Source organism: Petromyzon marinus, chromosome 15, assembly GCF_048934315.1.
Source record: "Petromyzon marinus isolate PM22_M1 ecotype Great Lakes invasive population chromosome 15, UKy_Petmar_22M1.pri1.0, whole genome shotgun sequence".
Classification (NCBI taxonomy): Eukaryota; Metazoa; Chordata; class Hyperoartia; order Petromyzontiformes; family Petromyzontidae; genus Petromyzon; species Petromyzon marinus.
In genome coordinates this window covers 6,605,452-6,615,846 of record NC_133681.1, presented here as the reverse complement: position 1 = coordinate 6,615,846, position 10,395 = coordinate 6,605,452, and positions in this window count along the sequence as shown.

Genomic DNA, 10,395 nt, shown 5'->3' with positions numbered 1-10,395 from the left:
AAAAAAAGTATATTTTTAAAGTAGAACGTGTTGTCTATATTTATTTAAAGATGTAAATTTTGATGTGACGTCATATTTCTCAACCCCCCCCCCCCTTTCCTCGTCACACATCGTCACAAACGTCTGACCCCCCCCCCCCTCTAGGTGCGTGACGTCATTTATGGACGGCCCCTTAAATATATAAAGTATATTTAAGGGGCCGTCCTCCACATTGACACCCCCTCATTAATAATCATGAGCAGGTGACGTCCTCCACATGGACCCCCCTCCCCTCATTAATAATCATGAGCAGGTGACGTCACTCCACATGGACATCCCCCTCATTAATAACCATGAGCAGGTGACGTACTCCACATGGACACCCCCCTCATTAATAATCATGAGCAGGTGACGTCACTCCACATGGACATCCCCCTCATTAATAATCATGAGCAGGTGACGTCACTCCACATGGACACCCCCTCATTAATAATCATGAGCAGGTGCTGTCCTCCACATGGACACCCCCCCCCCACCATTCATAATAATTAACGGGTGACGTCACTCCACATGGGGGGGGCGTGGCGCCTCCGCCCCCCTCCTCGGCGTCAACTCACAACCCTCACTACAAAGGCAGAACCCTCACGTCACGTGATCTCCGTAACGCTATTGTTGAGACATAGAAGTAAAAATGACGTCATGATGAACGAGGCATTATAAGCTTAAAATGAAACAAGTCAGTCACCAATGACGCAATGAATATATGACGTCGCGCTCTGCTTTTCGCTTGCAAGTTTCAGATTTACTGAACCACACCCGTCCTTGGACGTGCGGAAGGCTACTTAATTAGTCACACGGCCGTGATTGGATCCTATAACCGTATAGCGAAGTTCTATAACAACTCCACGCAAAAATGTAACTGCTATGAATAAGGGGCAAAGCCTGAAACGTCTCCCAATATATTCTCTTGTATTGAAGTGTTGAGTTTTTTGTACAATGTGAATTTTTCTTTTTTCAATGACTAATAAAATAAACGTTAAAGCAAGAGGGCGAGTGTGTGTCGATACTGAATGTGACTAAGACTCGAGGCCCGGAGTTTGAATTTGAACTCGCGACCTATCGACCGCCGCCGCCGTGTGGCTACGGTGGAGTATTGCACTCCGGGCCTATGGCGAGCCCTTTGATGGCTCATCACGGTACAGGATTACTGCGATATTTTATTTTACATTAATAAACTTATATTTCATATGTGGAGACATACATAACATAACATGTGATACTGTACTGTAACGTATTTGTGTGTCTACTGCATATTAAAGTTTTGGCAGCGTGAGTGACGTTAAAACTAACGTTGCTTCCAGTAATCATTGATCCGTTGCAGTATTAAAATGCATTTTTTTAAATACAATAACATCTTGTATAAATAATTCTAGAATTCTTGTATTGTACATAACCATGCCGATAAATACTGCTACAAATGATGAAGAAAATAAAATTATAGTTTATGCAGTGATTTTTTTTTAAATATATTATACCTGCGGTTGGATTTGAACCCGTGACCTTTTGACTCCTGACGCATGGCGGCGAGGTTTGTAAGTATATAAAACACAATAATAATAAATATTGATTTGAAGCCTTCGTGACTGCAGGAATCCATACTCTTTGGTTCTTTCGGTAAGGTCCCTTAGGTAGAAGAGGACAAATAATGATAGATCACGACGTTTCGATTGCCACACAAGCAACCGTCTTCAGGTGGGAGTGAGAAACAGGCTGCTGCAACAAGTCCTTATATAGAGAGCCGAGAGGGGGAGGGGGGGTTGCCACATCGGGCAAGAGGGTGGGGGCTGGAGCTTGTGCTGAGGATGTGGCCATTGTATTGTGAGATATTAACATGTCAATGTGTCATTGACGGTATATCCGCCACTAGGAGGATAGAGCGCTGAACAGGGTGAAGGAAAAGCGCGGAGATGATCGAGGGTCGAGTGTAATGACGAGACACAAACAGACAGAGAGAGACACACAGAGAGAGAGACACACACAGACAGAGAGAGACACAAACAGACGGAGAGAGACACACAGAGAGACACAAACAGACAGAGAGACACACACACACAGAGACACACACAGACAGACAGAGAGAACAAAGACAAAGATCCCCCGTATAGCCTTAACAGACTGTAGGGGCAAGTGCTGTTAGCAAGCGCCTTTGAAGGTTGGAACGGTACACGAGGGGGTGGGTGGCCAGCACCACGCTCGACCGCCTTTGTCTCCCAAGTGGCAATGTTTATACACCGCACCAGGTACTCATTTGAGGCTGATTCGACCTAGGGGAGGCCCGGGACCGGTTCAGATAATCGTCACTGATGTAGGCCGTGAGCGGGAATCGAACACAGGTCGCCAGGTTCATAGTGCAGCGCGCTAACCGCTACACTATTGCTCCCCACCAGAGAGAGACACACACACACAGGGACACACAGAGAGAGACACACAGACAGAGAGAGACACATAGAGAGAGACACACACAGAGACATACAGAGAGAGATACACACAGACAGAGAGAGACACACACCTAGAGAGACACACACCTAGAGAGACACACACAGAGAGAGAAACAAAGACAAAGATCCCCCGTATAGCCTTAACAGACTGTAGGGACAAGTGCTGTGAGCAAGCAACTATAAAGGCCGGCACGGCATACGACGGGGTGAGAGAAACACACAGAGCCCTTTGGTGGCTTATAACAGGACAGGATTGCTGGAATATTTCATTTTAAATTCATTAACTTAGATGTCCTTTGTGGAGACATACATGATATAACATGTGATACTGTACTGTAACGTATTTGTGTGTCAACTGCATATGAAAGTTTTGGCAGCGTGAGTGACGCTAAAACGAACGTTGCTCCCAGTAATCATAGATCCGTTGAAGTATTAAAATGCATTTTTTTTTAAATACAACAACACATCTTGTATAAATAGTTCTGGAATTTTAGTATTATACATTACCGTGCCGATAAATACTGTTACAAATGGCGAAGTAAAGAAAATGATAGTTTTTGAATTGAATGTTTTTAAAATTATTATACCGGCGGTTGGATTTGAACCCGTGACCTTTTCACTCCTGACGGCGAGGTTTGTAAGTATATAAAACACAATAATAATAATTAAATTAAAAAGGGGGCCTAAGGCATCACGGTACTGAATGAACCTACAGGCAGGCGCGACACCTTCTCACCTAATGCTAGTGGATTGATTTTGAATGGAAGCCCCTCCTACGAATTTGGTGGTTCCCGGAACCTGCGTTAGACCCCCTTAATAAAAAGTCGAGGGGCTTAGCCCCGTGCGCCACTGCGCCAGTTGATAACCAACGGCACATCCTGGCCATATAACTGCTACCTGTCCCCCGGCCGTACATCTTCGATGTATTAATCGCATTTGAAACATTGACAAATCCGGTGTACATACTTTCAGAATATTTTGTTTAATTTCATCCTCCCGATAAACACCGCAATAAATGAATAAGTAAATATGATTGTTTAAAAGTCATTAAAAAAAAGTTTTTATCGGGTTGGATTTGAACTCGCGACCTTTCGACCGCCGCCGCCGTGTGGCTACGGTAGAGTATTGCACTCCGGGCCTATGGCGAGCCCTTTGATGGCTCATCACGGTACAGGATTACTGCGATATTTTATTTTACATTAATTAACTTACATTTCATATGTGGAGACATACATGACATAACATGTGCTACTGTACTGTAACGTATTTGTGTGTCTACTGCATATTAAAGTTTCGGCAGCGTGAGTGACGCTAAAACTAACGTTGCTTCCAGTAATCATTGATCCGTTGCAGTATTAAAATGCATTTTTTTTAAATACAATAACATCTTGTATAAATAATTCTAGAAAACTTGTATTGTACATAACCATGCCGATAAATACTGCTTCAAGTGATTAAGTAAAGAAAATAGTTTATGAAGTGAATTTTTAAAGTATATTATAACTGCGGTTGGATTTGAACCCGTGACCTTTTGACTCCTGACGCCTGGCGGCGAGGTTTGTAAGTATATAAAACACAATAATAATAAATATTGATTTCAAGCATTTGTGACTGCAGGAATCCATACTCTTTGGTTCTTTCGGTAAGGTCTCTTAGGTAGAAGAAGACAAATAATAATAGATGACGACGTTTCGATTGCCACACAAGCAACCGTCTTCAGGTGGGAGTGAGAAACAGGCTGCTGCAACAAGTCCTTATATAGAGAGCCGAGAGGGGGGAGGGGGGTTTGCCACATCGGGCAAGAGGGTGGGGGCTGGAGCTTGTGCTGACGATGTGGCCATTGTATTGTGAGATATTAACATGTCAATGTGTAGTTGACGGTATATCCACCACTAGGAGGATAGAGCGCTGAACAGGGTGAAGGAAAGGTGCGGAGATGATCGAGGGTCGAGTGTAATGACGGTAGATCAGCCACTAGAGGATAGAGCGCACAGCAGGAGACACAAACAGACGGAGAGAGACACACAGACAGAGAGAGACACACACAGACAGAGAGAGACACATACGCAGAGAGACACACACAGAGACACACACAGATAGAGAGACATACAGAGAGAGAGACACACACACAGACAGAGAGAGACACACAGACAGAGAGAGACAGAGAGAGAGACACACACAGACAGAGAGAGAAAGACACACACAGACAGAGAGAGACACGGAGAGAGACACACAGACAGAGAGACACAAACAGACAAAGAGAGACACAGAGAGAGACACACAGACAGAGAGAGAGACACACACACAGAGACAGAGAGAGACACAGAGAGAGAGACACACAGACAGAGAGAGACACAGAGAGACACACACAGACAGAGAGACACACCTAGAGAGACACACACACACAGAGAAACAAAGACAAAGATCCCCCGTATAGCCTTAACAGACTGTAGGGGCAAGTGCTGTGAGCAAGCACCTATAAAGGCCGGCACGGCACACGAGGGGGTGAGAGAAACACACAGAGCCCTTTGGTGGCTTATCTCAGGACAGGATTACTGGAATATTTTATTTTAAATTCATGAACTTACATTTCCTTTGTGGAGACATACATGATATAACATGTGATACTGTACTGTAACGTATTTGTGTGTCTACTGCATATTAAAGTTTTGGCAGAGTGAGTGACGCTAAAACTAACGTTCCTCCCCGTAATCATAGATCCTTTGATGTATTAAAATGCACTTTTTTAAAAATACAACAACATATTGTATAAATATTTCTGGAATTTTAGTATTGTACATTACCGTGCCGATAAATACTGCTACAAATGGCGAAATAAAGAAAATTATAGTTTATGAAGTGAATGGTTTTAAAAATATTATACCGGCGGTTGGATTTGAACCTGTGACCTTTTGACTCCTGACGCCTGACGGCGAGGTTTGTAAGTATATAAAACACAATAATAATTAAATTAAAAAGGGGGCCTAAGGCATCACGGTACTGAATGAACCTACAGGCAGGCGCGACACCTTCTCACCTAATGCTAGTGGATTGATTTTGAATCGAAGCCCCTCCTACGAATTTGGTGGTTCCCGGAACCTGCGTTAGACCCCCTTAATAAAAAGTCGAGGGGCTTAGCCCAGTGCGCCACTGCGCCAGTTGATAACCAACGGCACATCCTGGCCATATAACTGCTACCTGTCTCCCGGCCGTACATCTTCAATGTGTTAATCACTTTTAAACATTGACAAATCCGGTGTACATACTTTCAGAATATTTTGTTTAATTTCATCCTCCCGATAAACACCGCAATAAATGACTAAGTAAATATGATTGTTTAAAAGTCATTAAAAAAGTTTTGATCGGGTTGGATTTGAACTCGCGACCTATCGACCGCCGCCGCCGTGTGGCTACGGTGGAGTATTGCACTCCGGGCCTATGGCGAGCCCTTTGATGGCTCATCACGGTACAGGATTACTGCGATATTTTATTTTACATTAATAAACTTATATTTCATATGTGGAGACATACATGACATCACATGTGATACTGTACTGTAACGTATTTGTGTGTCTACTGCATTTTAAAGTTTTCGCAGCGTGAGTGAGGCTAAAACTAACGTTGATCCCAGTAATTATAGATCCGTTAAAGTATTTTAAAATGCATTTATTTTTTAATACAATAACATCTTGTATAAATAATTCTAGAATTCTTGTATTGTACATAACCATGCCGATAAATACTGCTACAAATGATGAAGAAAAGACAATTATAGTTTATGAAGTGATTTTTTTAAATATATTATACCTGCGGTTGGATTTGAACCCGTGACCTTTTGACTCCTGACGCCTGGCGGCGAGGTTTGTAAGTATATAAAACACAATAATAAATATTGATTTGAAGCCTTCGTGACTGCAGGAATCCATACTCTTTGGTTTTTTCGGTAAGGTCACTTAGGTAGAAGAAGGCAAATAATAATAATAGATCACGACGTTTCGATTGCCACACAAGCAACCGTCTTCAGGTGGGAGTGAGAAACAGGCTGCTGCAACAAGTCCTTATATAGAGAGCCGAGAGGGGGGAGGGGGGGTTGCCACATCGGGCAAGAGGGTGGGGGCTGGAGCTTGTGCTGACGATGTGGCCATTGTATTGTGAGATATTAACATGTCAATGTGTAGTTGACGGTATATCCACCACTAGGAGGATAGAGCGCTGAACAGGGTGAAGGAAAGGTGCGGAGATGATCGAGGGTCGAGTGTAATGACGGTAGATCAGCCACTAGGGGGATAGAGCGCACAGCAGGAGACAGAAAGAGACAGAGAGAGACACACAGACAGAGAGACACACCTAGAGAGACACACACAGACAGGGAGAGACACACACAGACAGAGAGAGACACACACAGACAGAGCGACACACACATAAACACACAGAGAGAGACACACAAAGACAGAGAGAGACACACAGACAGAGAGAGACACACACAGACAGAGAGAGAGAGAGACACACACAGAGAGAGACACACAGAGAGACACACAGAGAGAAAGAGAAACACACACACAGAGACACAAAGAGACACACAGACAGAGAGAGAGACACACCTAGAGAGACACACACACAGAGAGAAACAAAGACAAATATCCCCAGTATAGCCTTAACAGACTGTAGGGGCAAGTGCTGTGAGCAAGCACCTATAAAGGCCGGCACGGCACACGAGGGGGTGAGAGAAACACACAGAGCCCTTTTGTGGCTTATCACAGGACAGGATTACTGGAATATTTTATTTTAAATACATGTACTTACATTTCCTTTGTGGAGACATACATGATATAACATGTGATACTGTACTGTAACGTATTTGTGTGTCTACTGCATATTAAAGTTTTGGTAGCGTGAGTGACGCTAAAACTAACGTTGCTCCCAGTAATCATAGATCCATACTCTTTGGTTCTATTCGGTAAAGTCACTTAGGTAAAAAATAAAACAACAAAAATCACGACGTTTCGGCCACAACACAAGCGGCCTTCATCAGGTGAAGGGATCAGGCTGTCTCGAGGACAGCGCTGGAGTGAAACACAGCCACGCTCAGACCGCGACCTTTAAGCTGTGTGCGAGGAAACAAGGTGCCTTGACAAAGGAATTAGCATAAAAATTAGCATTTGCTTGTCCGTCTTAGCATAGAGGTGGTGTACGTGCGGGTGCACGTGCCGGTTGGCGCGGGGGGAGGGGGAGTTTACCTATTGATTGGGTGAAAAGGGAATTTTTAAGAGCTGCGAAAGTTTGGGGTACCACTACTTGAAAAATATACTGTACCATTGAAAATTAGTTTAATGTTTGGTTCGATTTAGAACATCTTTCCAATGGTTGCTTAATTTGAAACCATCTTCTCGGTTAAAATTGTGTCTGTGTTTGTAGATCTGAATTGCCTCGTGAACAAATCTCTGATAAAAACCCGTGGGTTTGCAAAGGACCTTGGTATCGGAGAAAATTATATCGTGATCACCCACAGCGTTGTAACAGTGATCAGCTACAGCATAAGAATTCGTTTTGCCGTGTTTCAAATCTTATATAAATATTCAGTTTCAGTTTATTTATTTTGGCATAGCCCTGTGAGCCATTCGGCTCTTGAATCGGGTGCAACCTCACTAAACAAAAACACGAACAATAAAAAACATCTTAAAGTGACTTTGTGTGACTGGGCAAAACAGAAAATCCATGGAAAAAAACAGCAAAATATTCCTGAAAAAAATCACCGTACACCACCAACGCTCTGTGCAAAAAATCCCAGTGGGATGCAAGTCAAACAACAACAACCACAAGAAACTTAGATTAAGGCCATCAGTCTAACTCCGTACTACAACAAAACAAAAACATGTCCAAACCCAAAAAACTTTTCGAAATCAACAAAAACTAAAGCCATAATTGCAACGTAACAGTGATCATAGGGACTGTGACCGAATTTTTTTTACAATAAATTACATAAATAAATAATATAAATAGCAGCGGCGTTCCTTGCCTCTATAAAACATGAGGCCAGTATTTTGTTCACTCTTGCCTGGCGACTGACGAGAGAGAGACGCTGAATGGTCGAAACCTGTCCAGAGTTTGCTTGTGTTGAAGCAACACTGCTGATTGTTGTGTACTCCCACACAAGAAGGCCACGTTGGCCGATGGGATGTGTCAATTGTACTTTAGATATGGGAGGAAAGAGGAGGCGGATGATCTCCTGGGAACTGATGCTTCAATCTCTCCGCCTTTTTTTCACAAAAATACCCTCCAACCAACTAGCAGGCGTTCTGGATTTTAACTTTGGTGACACGCGTTTACTTAATGAGTGTATACAGTTGTTACGGTAGTTCCGTGTTTATTATTACGTGTCTTGTTTAATATAACAGCACCATGCCTGGCCCTGACTAAGTAATGTATTTGCTACTCTTTTGGGTTTTTCGGTAAACTCACGTAGGTAAAAAAAAGAAAAACAACTACATTTATATTCTTGGTTCTTTCGGTAAAGTCACATAGAAGGGAACCAATAAAATATTATTTTAAAATATTAAAATACCGAAAGAATATGAATCCCTGCAGTCACGAAAGCTTTAAATCAAAACTAAATGTATTTTATTTTTTACCTACTTGACTTTACCGAAGAGAGAAAACAAAGAGTACGAATCATTGTAGTCACGAAAGCTTCAAATCTATAAATGTATTTGCTGCCATGCATTACGACATCGAACACGGGGGTTCCTACGTTGGGCAAATGCAGTGCGCGACGGATTTATCAATCATCAGGCGCGTGCAGCGTTGCCAGCGCAAGCTTCACCCGAACGTGAGAGGAGAGGCGCTTGGGGCGATGACGGCACTGGCGTGGCGGGTCGCCAGCCCCGAAGTGTGGCAACCCCGCACCCAGACACATCCCGTCCCCTGAAACAGCTCTCTGTCCGTCACTACTCTACCTAGGGGGGCCGTCCATAAATGACGTCACGCGATTTTGGACGATTTTTTACCCCCCTCTCCTCCCCCTCCCCCGTCACACGGCGTCACAAAGTCAGACACACCCCCCTCAAATATGACGTCACAAAGCTCTGCCCCCCCCCCCCAATTTTTTTTTATAAAACATGCTTCAAATCGCTTTAAACTATTGTCATTGTAGTGCGTATTTAATGCGGAGCTGCACTCTGATGTTGTAGGAGAAAACATTTATTTTTAAAAGTATATTTATTAAGGAGAACGTGTTGTCTATATTTATTTAAAGTTGCGCATTTTGATGTGACGTCACATTTCTCAAACCCCACCCCCCTTACTCGTCACACATCGTCACAAACGTCTGACACCCCCCCCCCCTCTAGGTGCGTGACGTCATTTATGGACGGCCCCTTAAATATAAAGTATATTTAAGGGGCCGTCCTCAACATGGACACCCCCCTCATTAATAATCATGAGCAGGTGACGTCCTCCACATGGACATCCCCCTCATTAATAATCATGAGCAGGTGACGTCACTCCACATGGACACCCCCTCATTAATAATCATGAGCAGGTGACGTCACTCCACATGGACATCCCCCTCATTAATAATCATGAGCAGGTGACGTCACTCCACATGGACACGCCCCCGCATTAATAATCATGAGCAGGTGACGTCCTCAACATGGACACCCCCCTCATTAATAATCATGAGCAGGTGACGTCACTCCACATGGACACGCCCCCGCATTAATAATCATGAGCAGGTGACGTCCTCAACATGGACACCCCCCTCATTAATAATCATGAGCAGGTGACGTCCTCCACATGGACACCTCCCTCATTAATAATCATGAGCAGGTGACGTCACTCCACATGGACACCCCCTTATTAATAATCATGAGCAGGTGACGTCACTCCACATGGACATCCCCCTCATTAATAATCATGAGCA